This window comes from Oryctolagus cuniculus, chromosome 3, assembly GCF_051225735.1.
Source record: "Oryctolagus cuniculus isolate XC-2025 breed Fujian yellow rabbit chromosome 3, ASM5122573v1, whole genome shotgun sequence".
Lineage (NCBI taxonomy): Eukaryota > Metazoa > Chordata > Mammalia > Lagomorpha > Leporidae > Oryctolagus > Oryctolagus cuniculus.
Genome location: NC_142869.1, coordinates 16,776,585 through 16,793,839, shown reverse-complemented (window position 1 = coordinate 16,793,839; position 17,255 = coordinate 16,776,585). Strand labels below are relative to the sequence as shown.

General features: G+C 40.6%; 2 protein-coding genes across 7 annotated transcripts in view; one reads left to right on the top strand and one right to left on the bottom strand.

Moving 5' to 3' along the window:
- SGPP2 (sphingosine-1-phosphate phosphatase 2) overlaps positions 1-7,449 on the top strand; it is a 148,458-nt gene extending 141,009 nt beyond the window's left edge. Inside the window, exon 6 of the mRNA XM_089328977.1 lies at positions 6,568-7,449. The gene's annotated coding sequence lies outside the window, so the exon portion shown is untranslated. The remainder of the gene's footprint in view (positions 1-6,567) is intronic.
- FARSB (phenylalanyl-tRNA synthetase subunit beta) overlaps positions 1-17,255 on the bottom strand; it is a 116,923-nt gene that overhangs the window by 37,030 nt on the left and 62,638 nt on the right. The window lies entirely within an intron of this gene.

Here is a 17,255-nt window from a genome sequence, read left to right as displayed (position 1 = left end):
ACAAGACCTGTTGAGACTCATTTATGCCATCTCCATCACCATGGCACCCGTTTATACAGATCTGTATCTGAATATGCCTACACTATCTGAAAAAGCACAATAGCCTGGACTGGGCCAGGTTGAATCCAAGAGACTGGAACTCAATACTGGTGTCTTCCAAGTGGGCAGCAAGGACCTAAGTATGCAGCCATCATCTGCTGCTGGCAGTGGAACTGGAACTGGAAGTAGACTAGGACTTGAACCCAGGCACTCCAATACGAGATGCAAACATCCCAAACTATGTCTTAACTGCTATGCCAAATGCCCACCCTGATGGCAGCCTATTTTTAAAGGCCACTCAGAAAGGAAATGCTCAAGACCTTCCCTGATAACCTTGCTATGCTTAGGAACACTTCCTTTTATCTATCTTCAATTCCAATTTGATTGAATTCATTTTTACTGAAGCATAAAACCAAACTATTTTAGAATCTAAAACAGATGTGCTAGTTCTGACAATGTTAGCAAAATAAAGCCTAACAGATAAGAACTTAGAATTTTTACTTCATAAAACAAGTTTTTGAATCAGCACTTTTTAGTAAATTCATGCATATGCAGGGTCTTCAAAAAGTTCATGGAAAATGCACTCTGAAAAAACTATACATGTATTTCAAATTTTTTGCACCAAAATAAACTTATCTTTTAATTCCACTTTTCTACAAAATCTCTGAAACATCCTGTATTATTCAGTGTCAATTCTATTTCTCTAGACATTTGGAGCAAACTTAACTGTTTTTAGGTCAGTAGCCAACTAGGTTCTTGGTCAAACAAAAACACACCACAATTTTCTCTCTCTCAAAAAAGGCAAAGAGAATGCAAATTTATATTATGTACTGTTAAAACATACCCAAGTATAAGAATAGTATAAATGAGAAAAATATCAAAGGCTCACCTAGCACATGGGCCTGCCTGAGTTACTACACATACTGTACCTGGATTAGAAGCCATAACTGCATCCCAGTGGAACAGGCACCAAAGGGTTTGCTGCCCTGAGCCAATACTCATCCTTCCCTCCCTATATAAATACTAAGTTCAGTCTCTTCGTGGGTTTTCTGTATAAACTCAACTTTGCTGAAAACTGCACATTTTAACATTTAAAACTGTGATAACCACTTTACTTGGCTTGCTATTTCTCATCTTTTCATTTCCATCAAGGTCATATTATGATATAAACACATCTAATCATTTTCTTATTTGAATCCCCTGTTCAATCAGAGCAAGGAGGAAGCTCTGTCCTCTACATACACAAACTGAGATGAGTGCAAAAAGGTCTGCAAGTAATTACAGGTGACCAAAAGAACCTAGAAAATGTGCCTCTTGAACCAATGTAACATGTGAACTAAAATACCAAGAGAGGCTATCTTTGTGGTGCAGTAGGTGAAGCCAATACTTGTGATACTGGCATCACATATTGCAATGCCGGTTTGAGTTCTGGTTGTTCTGCTTCTGAATCAGCTACCTGCTAATGCACCTGGGAAGGCAGTAGATGATGGCCTAATTACCCAGGTCCTTGCCAGCCACATGGGAGATATGGATGGAGTTCTTGGCTCCTGACTTTTGCTTGGCCCAGCCTTAACCCACTGTGGCCATCTGGGTGCTGAACCAGTGAATGGAAGATATCTCTCTCGCTCTCTTGCTCTTGCTCTCTGTCTTTCAAATAAATAAATCTTAAAAAAAAAAAAGACACCAAAAAATTTTTGATGTTAATAATATACAGCAGTTCCTAGTATTTAAAAAAAAAAAAACTTTTCTTAACCTATTTGAAACACAGAGTTACAGAGAGAGAGAGGGAGTGAGGGAAGGAGAGAGAGGGAGGTCTTCCATCTGCTGGTTCACTCCTCAAGTGGCTGCAATGGCTGGGACTGAGCCATGCCAAAGCCCGGAGCCAAGAGCAATGAGCTTCTTCCAGGTTTCCCAGCTGGGTACAAGGCCCAAGTACTTGGGCCATCTTCCACTGTTTTTCCAGGAGCATTAGCAGAAAGCTGGTTCAGAAGTTGAATAGCTGGGACTCAAGTAGACACCCATGTAGGATGCTTGTGTTGCAGGTGGTGGCTTAACCTGCCACACCACAGGGCCCCCTAGTACTTTTAAAACCTTCATACTTCAAACCAAACTTTGCACGCACTTGCTTCACTAACCAAAGAGGATGCATACATAAATAAAAAAAAGTGACATATTAACTGAGCTAAATGGGGTCTAGGTTTGTGAAAACCAGACCTTGGATGGCAGCCAAAGCGTGCTTTTTCCCGTAAACAAACAATAACATACTTTTGGAGAAAGAACAGCATACTATTTCTAGAGACATAAAGTTGCCAATTCAAGGAAAACCATATTGCCTCATGAATGGGAATTCCAAAATTCAAATTCTACCAAGTATATTAACATTCTTTCCTCCATCTATTTAAGTCCAAAGTTCTTGGTTTACGAGTATAACAAGTGGAAATAATTTGTGTATAAAAACTCTAAATTCCAACCCAAGCCCCAAATGCTGCCCCACAGAAAGCCTCTCGGCCCACTTTCCCTTCTCATTCCTTGCTCTGATTGCTCTCAACTTCACTGATATCCATCACAGTAAAATGGCTTCCAACATAAAACAGATTTGGGGAAAATAGTGTTCTCTGTTGAAATACACAGGGAAACCCAGACAAAAGAAACACCAGTTAAGCACAAATAAGAATTTAATTTCCAAAACCTAGTGGGGTGTAAGTAAGTCCCTTAATTAAAGCCTTTGTAGCAGCTCCTTGAGGTCTATAATTGTGTCTGTGCTCAAAGGGTAGGACCACTCTGAGGACCTTGGGGGTAATTCCTGGGCCCATAATCCAGCAGAGCACCCAGTCGTTAGCACATTTTCTGGCTAATTGACCATCAAAGAGTTTGTGAGCTCCCTTTCTTGCTCATTGCCAAACACCTTTCACAGTTTCTTTTTTTAGAGTAATATTATAGGCCCAAAGTTTGGATAAGCAATGCACACAGAATCATCCCTGTAATTTTATGAAGCATCGGAAGTAGGAGCTTACGATAGTAACTGAGCAGACCACTAATCTGAAAGCAATGGGCAATGTCATCCTGCATGAAACTCTTAATTCCTTATCTCAACACCCTGCCACTGGCTATAGTCAACTTATTCATTTGCTACTTTATTTGGCCCATTTCTGAAGCAATCATCTATTTATACAATTTTACATTTCCTTTCTTCACATTACTAATACATATTAATAGCTTAACACATTACCACTTTAATTTTCTGCAATAAAAAGCACAAAATAAAAAGGAGACAGAGAACATTGGAAAAGGGATACCTACTCATATGTCACAGCAATTAAAAGAAATTATCAAATTCAGAAAAAAGACACAAAATGTAGACCTATAAAGATACTGAAAGCCACTGGGCTGAATGAGTATCTTTTCAATCTGTTCTAAATTACTGATTATGTCATATGGGGTGAAGGGAGGAATAATCATTTAATAGGCTTATTCTAGGGTTGGTTCTTGCCCAAAGCATTTCTCTCCCTACTAAGGACACACAGAAAAAAATCCTCAGTGTTCCATTCTGGAGTGAAATTGACAGTGCGGGTAATAGGGTAAGGAGTGGAGTAGGGCTGAGACCATTTGTCCTATGTAAGACTTTCTCCTGATTTCCTACATGTTTTCTGAGAATGCATTGATAGTAATAGTCTAACTTGACTGCCAGCTCACCAACATCCCAATCCTTCTCTAAACAATGCTGATTTAAAAGGAAGAGACAAGGGAGAATATAGGGCTAATGAAACTGAGCACAAACATACCAAACAAGTGAGCATGCTGTCATTCTTAAAGATAGTTCCTCTGAAACTTTCAGAATAAGCAGTTTTTTCAGAGCACCAACAGAATTACACAAATTCCCAAATAGGGAAAGTGTGCAATGTAGGTAAGATATTAACTTATAAAAGAATACAAAAAGGTTTAGGAATACAGGAGGAAAAATATCACTACCAAAATACAAACGAAAAAAAAAAACTTTTTTTTTTTTTGCCAGATACTAAGCTGAGAGAAACCACTTCTGCAAAATCATTTAATTTGTAAGTGGAGGGTGAATAATTTCCAACCGGTAATATAAAACACCCATTTTCCCCCAGATGTATAGAATTCTTCACCTTGCATTTGAAGTGAAATATTTATGGTACCTAAAGTCTGTAAAGAGAGGGGACCTAATCCCTTAAGTTTAATGGCCATCTTTCATCCCCTTCTAGAGATCAAAAGAAAGAAACTCCCTTATACAACTTTACAGTGCTAATCCCAACACACCTGCAGACATCATTAACTCTCAGAGCGAAGGCCACTAGTGGTGAGAGAACAAGTACCTACTTAACCCCACAGCACGGGACTTGGAGAGGGAGCCTGTGTTACAGCAACACTCCATCCAGGCAGGGCGTGGCAAACTACTGCAAATGAGGACAGGATCTGTGGGACCTTATTCTTTAAAAGAAATCAACAAAGCCTGGAACAACCTAATCTTCTAACTCCTGGAGAAATATCTTTATAAAAATCATCACAATCTTGTTATGGCTAAATATTCAGATATGACTCCAAAAATTCCAAGTCTTAATTTGTGTGGAAGAATGTATCATTTATTTTAATGGCTGTCACTTTTTAACTTTTCTTATGAAAAATTTAGTGATTAGCAGAGCAAATACTAAATGACTAAATAGAAAATGCTAGAGAAATGTAAAATCTATTTTGGAGTCTAATCTTAAAATCTTTTAATGTTGGCTGGTGCCACAGCTCAATAGGCTAATCCTCTGCCTGTGACGCCGGCACCCCAGGTTCTAGTCCTGGTTGGGAAGCTGGATTCTGTCCCAGTTGCTCCTCTTCCAGTCCAGCTCTCTGCTGTGGCCCGGGAGTGCAGTGGAGGATGGCCCACATGGGAAACCAGCAGAAGCACCTGACTCCTGGCTTCGGATCAGCGCAGTGCGCCGGCCACAGCGCGCTGGCAGCAGTGGCCATTGAGGGGTGAACCAACGGAAAAGGAAGACCTTTCTCTCTGTCTCTCTCTCTCACTGTCCACTCTGCCTGTCCAAAAAATTTTTTTAAAAAATCTTTCAATGCCTCTCTTGTACATACAAAGACACTAATGTTTCAAAATCTGAAGGAAATCAGGAATGGAGGTGGAGCTTATGAGTTACCTATCTAACTGCAGTTTTAAATCAGTCTCAAATTTACTCGGTGTGTCAGTCAGTTTTGAAAATTCCTATTCCTTAATATTGTTATCATCCTGACACTCAAATAATTCCCCCCCCAAATTTTTGCATTTCTTAGCTACATGTCAGGAAATATTTAGAATAACAACTTTAAAAATGAAAGGAATGGTCACCCTGTCTTCCTGGACCAACAAATGGCTCTTTTTCTGTACAGTCCCTCACCTGACACAAGTCTTAAAGGCAACTACTGCTCAAGCCAAATATGGATAAAATTGCTTACTCCACAATCATAGCAAAATGATGATGATGACGGTGATGAACACAGTACAATAGTGCTAGCTAAGGAAAGAATGAAAATGTTGACCATATCAGACTGTATCCAGAACTTCACAATAAACTTTACCTTATTCAATTAAGACCTTTGGCTAACTTGGAGTAAACACAAATTCAAACCTATAATTACAACAGATGTGTTTTAGCTTCAGAATTCGATTTCAGGTGGCAAGGAGGGTGTGAAAGAAGAGAATAAAGAAACTGTAACTACATAGTACCCTGCTTTCTACTCATCTCCTCCCACCTGTGATAAATGCAGAGAACTAGTCTCAGTGAAGCCCTGGCCAAGCACTCTGTGGGATAGCCAAGTTGCAGATGGGAAAAAGTGAAACACAAGGAGATTAGGAGGCTTGCCGCCGGCAAGCAATAATATAAGCTAGAGAGCAAGCTGGAGGGAACAGCGACCACTGAAAAACCCCTCCCTGTGTGTGGCCCATGGGCACTCAAGGCTTATTGCAAATGCTTTTAAGCTTTTCGTCAAGCTGTCAATTTCATGTTTGCAAACTTATGGTTTAAAAATTAAATAAAGAAAACCTAACAAGGAAAAAAAAAAAAAAAAAACACTGACAATTCATGACCCCTAACATTAGGACACACTTAGGTATGTTCTGCAATATTACCACCACCTTATATTGACAAAACCAAGGGCCTTCCAGGGAACACAGAACTATGGACTTTTTACAATCTCAAATAGTATAGGTATCCTTTAAGAATAAATTACAAATTCCTGAAAGAATTATTTGGCAAATAAATGAGTACCATAATGACACCATCTAAAAAGGCAGAAAAAAGAACAGGCACAGCTTCTAAATTTAAACTCATGCAGAAATTTGAAAGTGTAAATGACCTTGGAGGCAATCCTGTCCATTCTGTATTTCATATATGAGAAAATGAATACCAAACAGGTTAAGAAAACCATAAGGGGCCGGCGCTGTGGCACAGCAGGTAAAGCCACCGGCTGCAGTGCTGGTATCCCATATGGGCACCAATTCAAGTCCCGGCTGCTCCACTTCCGAAACAGCTCTCTGCTATGGCCTGGGAAAGCAACAGAAGATAGCACAAGTCCTTGGGCCCCTGCACCCGCGTGGGAGACCTGGAGGAAGCTCCTGGTTCCTGGCTTCAGACCAGTCCAGCTCCGGCCACTGCAGCCAACTAGGGAGTGAACCAGCAGACAGAAGACCTCTCTCTCTTTCTTTCTCTCTGCCTCTGTTTCTCTCTCTGTATAATTCTTTCAAATAAAGAAATAATCTGCAACTCTTTTGTCCAATGCCACTTTTTGGAGGGCCAACTTAATACCTATCCCCAGGCTACTCAGAAGAGTGATTTACCCATCCCAAAATCCTTTTGAAAAACCTTGCCTCTCCAAACAAACCTATGGTGCACACAGAATAGATACTATCACTTTCATTCTACAGAGGAAGAAACAGGCACAGAGACTAAGTTATTAATCACATGAGCTAAAATGACAGTCGGATCCGCAGCAACAATCAGTGTTGACTATCATGTATCCTCGGGTTTAATAAACAATGCATTCTTTCCTATAATTATAATTAGTGTCTATACCATCTTAGGATCTGCTTTTTAAATTAATCTATATTCACATGTCTAAAGATATTTTTATAATATACCATTATACTTATACATTATAGTTGGCAAAATTATTCCTTAAGCATTTCATTTTAGAGTTGTTTCCAATTATTCACTATTATAAATAGGGCTTCTATAAACATATCCATTGCATATATAACTTTTTGCTCTTTTTTGGATTATTTCCCTTTTCCAAAGTACAACTATACAAATAAAAAGATCATTGCATAGTTCATCATATATAAACACTTTAAACAATGGACTGGAGCCAGCACTGTGATATAGCAGGTTAATTTGCCACCTGCAGCACCAGCAACCCATATGGGAGCCAGTTCAAGTCCCGGCTGCTCCACTTCCGATCCAGCCCTCTGCTATGGCCTGGGAAAGCAGCAGAAGATAGCCCAAGGCCTTGAGCCCCTGCACCCACATAGGAGACCCAAAAGAAGCTCCTGGCTCCTAGCTTCAGACTGGCTCAGCTCCAACCATTGCAGCCATTTGGGGATTGAACCAGCAGATGGAAGACTTCTCTCTCTGCCTCTGCTTCTCTATAATTCTTTCAAATAAATATTTTTTTAAAGAAAATGGACTACCTACAGTACTTTTTAAAAAAAGATTTATTTATTTACTTGAGAGGTAGAGTTACAGGGGAGGGAGAAGACAGAAAGAGAGGTCTTCCAACTGCTGGTTCGCTCCCCTAATAGCCACAATGGCCCGAGTTGAGCAGATCTGAAGCCAGGCACTTTTTCCGGTTCTCCCACATGAGTGCAGGGGCCCAAATACTTAGGCCATCTTCCACTCTTTTCACAGGCCACAAGCAGAGAGCTGGATCAGAAGAGGAGGGGTGCAGAATCAGCCCTTAAGGTATTCGGATATGGCTGAAGAGCCCATGAGAGTATTTTAGGCATGGAAAGCCAAGACACTCTGGCAAAAAAAAAAAAAAAAAAAAAAGAGGACCTAAATGAAAGATCTCTGCAAGTGAGATCCCAGTAGAAAGAACAGGCCATCAAACAAAGAGGTACCTTTCTCTGAAGGGAAGAGAGAACTTCCACTTCGACTATGACCTTGTCTAAATAAGATCGATGTCCGCGAACTCAAGAGGCTTCCATAGCCTTGGCAACTCATGACAAGAGCCTAGGGAGATTACTGATGCCATAAATAAGAGTGTCAATTTGTTAAGTCAACAACAGGAGTCACTGTGCACTTACTCCCCATGTAGGATCTCTGTCCTTAATGTGCTGTTCAATGTGAATTAATGCTATAACTAGTACTCAAACAGTATTTTACACTTTATGTTCTGTGTGGGTGCAAGCTGTTGAAATATTTATTTAATATATACTAAATTGATATTCTGTATATAAAGAGAATTGAAAATGAATCTTGATGTGAATGGACTGGGAGAGGGAGTGGAAGAGGGAAGGGTTGCGGAGGGGAGGGAAGTTATGGGGGGGAAGCCATTGTAATCCATAAACTGTACTTTAGAAATTTATATTTACTAAATAAATGTTTAAAAAAAAGAAGAAGAAGAGGAGAGCTGGACACAAACCGACACCCAGATGGGATGCCAGTGCCTCAGGCAAAGGCTTAACCTACTACACCACAGCCAGGGCCCCTACCTACAGTATTAAGGGCAATCAACCACAAACTTCATGTAAGAGTGTCCTGATCTCATTTTGTACAACACCGTTAAACAAATTTTAACCCACACAACAGCAACTACTACCTCTTTAAAAATTCTATTGGTAGGAAAAAAAATTCCTCAAAGCAGATAGGGAAAGTAACTCCAAGAATAAACCTTTGCTCAAAAAATGCAATTCACAAGCAAAGTAGTAGCCTTTAGGGATTAAGAGTGACTATAACTTAACCTTCTGGAAGGTAAGTGCCAAAGGAAAGTGACTCAGCAGGAAAAAATGAGAATGAGGAGAACAACAACTGGGACCAGCGTTGTGATGTAGCAAGTAAAGCTAGTGCCTGCGATGCCAGCATCCCATATGGGAGCCAGTTCTAGTCCCAGCTGTTCCACTTCCAATCCAGCTCTGCTAATGTGCCTGTGAAAGCAGCAGATGACTCAAGTGATTGGGCCCCTGCCACTCATGTGGGATACCCAGAAAAGTCCTAGGCTCCTGGCTTTAGCCTGGTCCAGCCCTGGCTGTTATGGTCATTTGGGGAGTGAACCAGCAGATGGAAGTCTTCTCTCTCTCTCTCTCTCACTCTGCCTTTCAAATAAATAAATGAACTTTCAAATAAATAAAAGAACTACTAAGACACAAAAAAGTTACCAGACAGGGAGAACCAGGGGATCTGAAGACAAGCTGCCAACCTCACGCTTGGCCTAGAATACTCTTAGGAGTAAGATCATGTTCCTATCCACAGTGCACATGGGCCAGCAGGTGATCAGAAATATTTCCAGGAGGGATCACAGGTTGCCCAAGTCGGCCAAGAGAATGACAGCATTCATTTCTCAAACAGGTCAGGGTTAGGCCACAGCTATTCAGTACCAGCATAAGCAAAATAACTCATCAAAATAAAAAACACCACAACCAGGATCTCGATAGAGTTAACAACCCTCCTATCACTTATATAAAAGTAGTCTTGGGAATACTTACATAAACATCAGCCTGTTGGGTTCCTGCAATTATGTATTAATACATAGAAAAGTGTTTAAGCTAAAAAGCCAGAAGGAATTTTTTCCAAACAAAGCACACATTATGGGGCAGGAGAAGAAATGTGTTCTCAGAGGAATGGAACTCTGGAGAAGACAGATTAGCTAACAGAGGGTTGATTAGGTCTCTGCATCCTCACTGCTCTGAAAGTTCTCAGTATAATATACATTTCTGATTTTTAAATAAAGCAGATTATGTGTTAATATAACATATGGACTTATTTTTTAAATTTATTTATTTAATTTAATTTGAAAGGCAGATTGACAGAGAGGAAGAGATGGAGAGAGATCTTCTATCTGCTGGTTCACTCCCCAAATGGCCACAAAGGCCAGGACTGCACCAGGCCAAAGCCAGGAGCCCAGAGCTCTTCCAGGTATCACACCTGGATGCAGCGGCTCAAGCACTTGAGGCATGTTCTGCTGCTTTCCCAGGTGCATTAGCAGGGAGCTGGATCAGAAGTAGAGCAGCCAGGTCTCAAACCAGTGCCTATATGTATGCCGGCATCACAGGTGGCAGCTTAACCTGCTATGCCACAACACTGGTCCCAGTATAACATTTTTAAAATCACTGCAAGTATTAAAGTTATTAAGGGTTTCTAGAATCTTCCTTATTAAAATAAACTGGGAAAATATTTGTTTAAAAGTTATTTTTAACAACCTTCTAATTTCCTACCTAAACTATAATGGATGATAAACTATTAGCTTCTGAGAAATCTAAGATACTAAACCAAACTGCATCTCTGGTTCAATCAAGCCAGAGGAGAACATAACAGACTGTGAGAACAGTGGTAAGATGGCTTCATTACTCTCAGGGAATAAATAATAGAAGCAAAATTAAAAGCAGAAAAAAAAAGGCAGCACAAAATACAATTAACTCCCAACAAAGCCTCTGAATGATAGCTGGTTGTTAAGTGCAAAATGCTCTGAAAGAGGATGGCCCAAGTCCTTGGGCCCCTGTACCCACGTGGGAGACCTGGAGGAAGCTCCTGGCTCCTGGCTTCAGATTGGCTCAGCTCTGGCTGTTGCAGCCATTTGGGGAATGAACCAGCAGATGGTTGACCTGTCTATCTGTCTCTACTTCTCTATGTAACTCTTTCAAAAAATAAAAATAAATCTTTAAAAAAATGCTCTGAAAAGATGATGGATGCCAGCATCTGTTCCAGGTACAAAGTAAATCAGATCATAAGAAGCATGCAGAATCCTCCTTGAAATTATTACCCAACATAATTAATAGAGTACCACTTATTTGTATTTTATGACTCTGTAGTTACAGCATAAATATTTCCTTCCAGAATCTCTAAATCTTATATACTACATTTGTTTGCTTACTTAAATCTGAAAACCACAGACTAAGTACTTACTTTTTAAAATTAAGGCCTCACTTCAAGTTCTAATTATCTTACTTCAATTACAGATACACTTACGTTCCTGTTGGGTAGAAGGACTGTTAGCTCTGCACTGAGGAAAACTATTAGGCTAACTCTGATGTATACTTGCAAGCTCTGTGAACTATTTCTCAAGAAAAAAGCTGAATGGCGGAGGCTTTCTATTCTTAAGAAAAGGAGTCTGTAGCAAGTTGTATCTCTATCATTCTATGGATCTGTGAACTTCGTTCTGATGTAAACCAGTCTTTTATTTCAATTTTCAGTGGGTTTCAAATACACCCATATTTCCTCCTTGCCCAGTTTATTTGGCTAAAGAAAGGCTTTCAAGTCATTTAATATTTTAAAAATATCAGAAATCATACAATTTTAGATCTACTCTATTCCTTCCTTCATTCCAAAAAGCATTAACCATAAAAGAACATGAATTTAGGAAGCTAAACAGTACCATTTGAAAAAATGTCACAGTAATAACTAGAAAACAATGTGTATCAAAAAAAATCTACAAAGGACATAGGAAAGATAATTGGATCTATTCTTCATAATAGACTCAGGACATTGACAAACGGGTAAGAGATTTAAATGTAAAAGGGGCGGGGAGAATGTAGTAGCGTAATGGGTAAAGCCGCCTGCGACACCGGCATCCCATATGGGAACCAGGTCATATCCTGGCTGTGCCACTTCCAATCCAGCTCTCTGCTAATGACCTGAGAAAGGCAACAGAAGATGGCCCAACTCCCTGGGCCCGTGCCACCCATGTGGGAGACCGGGAAGCTGCTCCTGGCTCCTGGCTTTGGCCTGACCCAGTGCTTACTGTTGAAGCCGTCTGAGGAATGAACCAGAAGACAGAAGATCTCTCTCTGACTCTCCCTCTCTCTGTAGCTCTTATTTTTCAAAATAAATAGATGAATCTTTAAAAAAAAATGTAAAAAAAGAGGAAACTCTTGAGCACAGAGGAAGCATGGGGAATTTCTTTTTTAAAAAATCTATCATATCTATTGGCATAATCTTACACTTGATGGTTCACTCCTGAAATGACTGCACCAGGCTGAAGCCAGGAAATATGCATTCCACCCTAAGCTCCCATATGCATGCAGGAACACAAGTACTTCTGCCTTCTCAGGTGTATTAGCAGAAAGTTGGATTGGAAGATGAGTAGCTGGCACTCAGATATGGGATGCAGGAGTCCCAAGCAGAGGTTTAACCCACTGCTCTACAATGCTTTCCCCCAGCATGGAGAATTTCTAAAAGTTAGAGTGGGAGAATCTTTTCTAACTATAATTCAAAATCGAGGCAATAAGGAAAAAAGACTATATAATTTTTTAAAAATCTCCATGGCAAAAAACAAAGTCAAAAGTTGAGGGGCCAGTGCTGTGGCGCAGCGAGTTAACATCCTGGCCTGAAGCGCCAGCATCCCATATGGGGTGCCAGTTTGAGACGCAGTTACTCCACTTCCGATCCAGCTCTCTGCTGTGGCCTGGGAAAGCAGTAGAAGATGGCCCAAGCGCTTGGACCCCTGCACCCCCGTGGGAGAACTAGAAGAAGCTCCTGGCTCCTAGATTCGGATAGGCACAGCTCCAGCTGTGTGGCCAATTGGAGAGTGAACCACCGGATGGAAGACCTCTCTCTCTCTCTCTCTGCCTCTCCTCTCTGTGTAACTCTTCCAAATAAATAAATAAATTCTTTTAAAAAAAAAGTTTATAAACTGGGCCCAGGGCCGTGGCATAGTGGGCAAAGCTTCCGCCTGCAGTGCTGGCAGTTAGTAAAATGGCCCAGGTCTTCTCTGTTGCACGATCTACGTCCTAGACACCACCCTCGGCTCTAGTTCCCACTGCCATTGCTAGAAGCAAGGTGACCAGATGGCCTAACCACAGGTGTCAGCCCACTTCTACCCTAATGGGATTTGCTGCTGCTATTTCCCTGCCCCCTGCAAAGATAGCAAGAAACTGGAAATAGCCCAATGTTTATCCACAGGAAATGAGTTGAATAAACTGTGGAACTGCATACAAGGAAGTTGTCAGAAGGAGAAGCTCTCTGCATCCTGCCTAACAATGCTCTCCAGGGCAGACAGTAGGCAAAGCAAGATACACATCAGTGTGGAATGGACCTCATTCTCAGGTGAGAGTGAAGGATAATAAACATACTCTTGCTTCTATTTAAAAGAATACCTAAGGAAAGGTAAGGAGAAAACTAAGATAAACCATAACCAAAGTGGTAGCAAGGGAATGGTATAGAAGATGGAAGAGAATTTTCTAAATGTCCCTTACACTGTAGGCTATATCTAAGTGTGTGTGTGTGTGTGTGTGTGTGTGTGTGTGTAGATAAGTCTTAAACAGTTTTCTGTAACTATATTATTAACAATATTGGCATTTTTATTTTGAAACTTTGATAAGTAAATAGAGCAAGCAATTAATAATAATATAAATTTGTTAGAAAGCAAGATTTTCCATGTAAAGAAAGCCAACTATAAGGTCAAATATGTACATCTTCAAGTCCTAATATGAATTGGAAATGTCCACATGGATTCAATATATTTTCTTTACAAAAAAAAAGGTTTCTGAAGTTTGCATACTAAAAAGTCCTAGAAACAATGGCTTTCTCAGTAACAATAAGCAACTTGAACACCTGGATTGTTATCTAAATTTGATTTCTCACTAAAAGGGCCCAGAATTACTTAGTGATACAGCTGAATCCAGGTCTAAGGTAGAAACTAGATATGAGCCCCAAAGCCAACTATGTACAACCATTTTCTCCCATCAATTTTAATAAAACTCTCCTAACTGACAAAAGCTTTTTATCTGTGAGACACTGAGCAACAAAGAGAACTCTCACTCCTTGGTTCATCCCCAAATGCTCTCAATGGCTGGGGTCAGGGCTAGGCCAGGGCCAGGAGCTGTGAACAGAATCCAGGTCTCACATGTGGGCAGAGGAATCATCACTGCCGCCTCCCAGAATCTGCACTGGATTTTTTGCAACCTATGTGCATGTGTACGTGTGGGTATGTGTATCACACCACACTCCTTAGCTCAGTCCTTTCAGGTGCTCTTGAAAGAACAACCCCCTACCCCACCCCACAGCACACAACATAGCAATGGCTAAAATAGAACAGAAATTTACTTATCTTAGCCAAAGCCATTGTAAGTTCTCCAGGGAAACAGAGCCTTTACTCCGAACAGCCAGCCATGTGCTTAGCAGACTCTTCCACATTTATCATCACTACGTAGGGATTTATTCAATATGTTTATTTTTCCACCTACTCATCCATCTATCCTGTTAAGCCTTCTGGATGAAAGCTATACTGGCCACTCAGAGGGTTTTTCAGAATACATCATTCTCTAGAAATTCATAGTGACTCTTAACCAATATGGTGAGGCACACAAATGCACCAAAACCAGGTGCTGCTAAATTCTAACAACATGTCAACTTACTGCTGATGAAAGTAAAACTATCATACATGTAGAAGGTAAAAAATGAATAGGCAACCTCACTCTGAAAATCCTTTAAGCTTTCAAGACATGGGCCCTTGAAGCATTATAAGCTAAAAATGAACTTCTTTTGTATCTCTTTGTATTTGGGCCATGGCATCCTTTTCTCTAGAATAATGGAGGTCAAAGTCCAGTTTGGAGGCTGGAAAAAGGGGAGTACAACATGGGAAATAAAAATACCTTTCTTACTCCCTTTTTTTTGGTACACAGAGTTGAATTTAAGTAACTCCAAAGTATGCACTCTGTTATAGGACGCATTTTCAGCAGGAGTAAAAACTCATTTTTGGGTTAAGGGGACATGAACAAACTGTTAAGTATTACAATGGTTTGGGGTCTTCTACAGCTGAACTTTGCTTAACAAAAATCTTACTCTTTAGGATTTAAGTACTCTCATAGGGTTTTCTTGGCTATCACATAAGCAGTATTGATAAGGACGACACAGAAAATGTAAGCGAGAACAGTACTACAAAACTACGACAACGGGGCCAGCATTGTGGCACAGTGGGTTTAGCTGCAGCTAGTGACACTGGCAACTAATATGGGCACTGCTGGTTCAAATCCCAACTTCTGATCCAGTTCCCTGCTAATGCTCAGGGGAAAGCAGCAGAAGGTGGCACAAGTACTTGGATCTCTGCATCTACATGAGAGACATGGATGAAGTTCCAGACTCCTGTCTGCAGTCTGGCCATTGTAACCACTTGGGGAGTGACCCAGTAGATGAAAACTTGCTCGCTCCTTCTCTCTGTCTTCTCTTTGTAACTCTGCCTCTCAAATAAATAAATAAATATTGGAAAAAAACTGACAAAAATTGATGGAAGACTATCAATTGCTTAATCTTGATGTCACATTGAGAGATGGTCTGTATATGCCTCAGGACCATTTGGCTTCCTTGAGGATATTGTTTATGCGTTATCTTGGGAGCTTTTATGTGTGGCATAGGCTTTGAGAATAAAAATTTATCATTTAATTCAAAAATGTATTTAACACATGATTACTTTTTCAAGTATTGAAAAGAAAAGAATGTTGACAATATCTGACAAGCAGTTAAAATTTATTTTCTCATTATCAAGAAAAAGTTGAAAGTGAAATACATCAGGAGTTTAAAAAAATGATTTTTAAGAATTTAATCTGGGGCCAGCGCTGTGGCACAGTGGGTTAACGCTCTGGCCTGAAGCACTGGCATCCCATATGGGTGCCAGTTCAAGACCCGGCTGCTCCACTTCCAATCCAGCTCTCTGCTATGGCCTGGGAAAGCAGAAGATGGCCCAAGTCCATGGGACCCTGCACCCTCATGGAAGACCCAGAAGAAGCTCCAGCCATTGCAATCAATTAGGGAGTGAACCACTGGATAGAAAACCTCTCTCTCGGCCAGTGCCACGGCTCACTAGGCTAATCCTCCACCTAGCAGCGCCGGCACACCGGGTTCTAGTCCCGGTCGGGGCGCCGGATTCTGTCCCAGTTGCCCCTCTTCCAGGCCAGCTCTCTGCTGTGGCCAGGGAGTGCAGTGGAGGATGGCCCAAGTACTTGGGCCCTGCACCCCATGGGAGACCAGGAGAAGTACCTGTCTCCTGCCATCGGATCAGCTCGGTGCGCCGGCCATTGGAGGGTGAACCAATGGCAAAGGAAGACCTTTCTCTCTGTCTCTCTCTCTCACTGTCCACTCTGCCTGTCAAAAAAAAATTTAAAAAAGAGAAAAGAAAAGAAAAGCTCTCTCTCTCTCTCTGCCTCTTCTCTCTCTGTGTAACTCTGACCTTCAAATAAATAAATCTTTTCTCAAAAAAAAGAATTCAATCTTTCTGGGGCCGGCACTGTGGCTTAGTAGTTTAAGACTCTACCTGCAATGCTGGCATCCCATATGGGTGCTGGTTCAAGCCCTTAGCTGCTCCATTTACACTGCAGCTCCCTGCTAATGGCCTGGGAAAGCAGTAGAGGATGGCCCAAGTGCTTGGGCCCCTGCACCCACGTGGGAGACTTGGAAGACGCTCCTGGCTCTTGGATTCAGATCAGCCCAGCTCTGGCCGTTGTAGCCATTTGGGGAGTGAACTGGAGGGTGGACGATCTCTCTGTCTCTCCCTCTCTCTGTCTGTAACTCAACCTCTCAAATAAATACATAAATCTTAAAGAAAATTCAATCTTTTCAATTAACTTTTGTTGAAAAATAAGTTTTGAATTGATTTGAAAAATTTTTGATGGCTATGTATTTACATAAAGTATTAACTGGCATATACAATTTAATATACAATTTATATTTAAAAGTATATATATTATTTTACAGATATAATTCTAAATGTTAAAAGCTTTAAAACTTAACCTTTAATTTAAAATTTTTATTTAGTCATTGTTAATCCTGCATTGAATTGAAAAAAGTAAGCTCTGTATTTATTCTTTTTAGGTATAAAGTATAGCTATTTGTAGAGCATATAATAGCTATAGAGTATATCTGTGGTTATTAAAATTTCATGGTCTCTCTCTTTCCCCATCTCCTGACCTCTGTCTCTGTCTCTTTCTCTCTCCCTTACGCTCTCCTTCTCCCTCTTTTCCTTCTTTGTCCTTTCCCTCCAGTCTGTCAAGTTACCCTCAAATAAAATAAAATAAA